The sequence below is a fragment of the Eublepharis macularius genome, chromosome 4, assembly GCF_028583425.1.
Source record: "Eublepharis macularius isolate TG4126 chromosome 4, MPM_Emac_v1.0, whole genome shotgun sequence".
NCBI classification, from domain to species: domain Eukaryota; kingdom Metazoa; phylum Chordata; class Lepidosauria; order Squamata; family Eublepharidae; genus Eublepharis; species Eublepharis macularius.
The window spans coordinates 168082859-168084534 of NC_072793.1; positions in this window are offsets into that span (position 1 = coordinate 168082859).

A 1676-nucleotide genomic window follows, 5' to 3' on the forward strand; every position below is an offset into this window, starting at 1 on the left:
CTTAGGATTGCTCTCTGTAGTATATTGTTTTAAAGCTCCCTGCATATAGAAAACGGGCATAGCACAGAACAGAATTGGCTACAAGCTTTCTCCCTGCAAACTAGTTTTCTACTTGGAGGTAGTTTGTGTTCTTAAGAGCATTCTCAGAAAGGCTCTTGAAACAGTACTTGACCACTTTAACATCTCAGCCATCTTCTGCCGTCTCCTCCTGGTGCTTGTCTAGACAAGGCCTCGCAAATTGGCTGCGCTCTTCCTAAGCACCTCAGTGCTGGCTTTGACTCACTTCTTTCCACTACAGCACTTAAAACAAATGAAAGACTTATTAAGATACTCAAACAAGGACTGTTGGGAATTGTATGAAGTGCCAAAGGGGACAGGCCTCCCAAGGAATTTTCAACGTTCTTATGAAACGACATTTCCCAGTGTTCTTTGCGGGCGGGTGGGGGGTGGCAGATAAAACATTTACATTAGTAGTGGAGGCGAACTCTTAGATAGCATGGACCTTTCTTTTTTGCTGAGCTGTGATAGAAATCCCACTCATCCCTGTTGAGCACCCCAAACAGGCAATGGGAAAACCCAGAGGGTTCCTCCTCCATATCTTCTTGTCCTGAACATCTCCTCTGAGGTGGATTTTAGGCAACTGCATCTCTGCCCCATCATATTCTCATCTGGATTAACCCCAAGCTGATTCAGGTACCCTTTCCGTGATGTGGTACAGTCCTCTCCTAAAGCTGTACCTACCTGGATTGTGCATGGGGTGGTGTCCTTTGTTGGAAATACCAGCATTTTCCCTGTATATGATGAGATTAAATGTCAAAGAACTATGCTAGAATGCATAAGTAGACCCAGATGCAAGGAGACTCTTCTGTTTTAACCCTCCTAGCTATATTTTTGAAAGAGCAATCCCTCACCATCACAAAATCTGGGGTCCCGTGCAGTCTGTGTGACAGCATCTAGCCCCAGGACGGTAATTGAATTGCAAAAGTTGACTTGCAGTGAAATCTTAACAGTGTTAAGTGGGTAGCCATGTTGGTCTGTAGTAGAACAAGATTTGAGTCCAGTAGCACCAAGAGCAACAAATTTTTCAGGGTGTAAACTTTCACGCGTCGGGGCTCCCTTTGTCAGATACAGAAGGCTTATACCCTGATAATCCTGTTGGTCTCTTAGGTGCTACTGGACTTAAATCTAGATGTCCTAAATGAAGTTACAGTTTTCTAAGGCTACTGACTTCCACGGACTTATAAGGGTATAACCCTGCTTAGGATGGCCCTACTGCAAATGATGGCGGGAAAGGGATCTCCAAATGGTTTTTAATACTTGTTCAGCGTCTAAATTTGGCTTTATGTAGCTTATTTCATTCTCTCTATCCCCTTTGCTGATTCTGTTCATTTTATGATTATGGTTCTCTTTTTTTCTTCTAATTTTGCTTTGAATATGAATATGCTTTGTTTTGAATACCTTTCAGGCATTTTTTTCCATTTCTTAAGCTCAATAAAATGATCTCTAGAAACTAGGTTTCCAGCATTATCATCTCCTCTTGAAGATGCTAAGACCTGCCTCTTGGGAACATGTATTGTCTGTAGGTATTGACCCTATCAAGGATTCCCAACGGGGTCCTGTTGTTCCTACCCAGCTCAGGGGCAGGAACATACAGACACCCTCGTCTGGTATCTGAG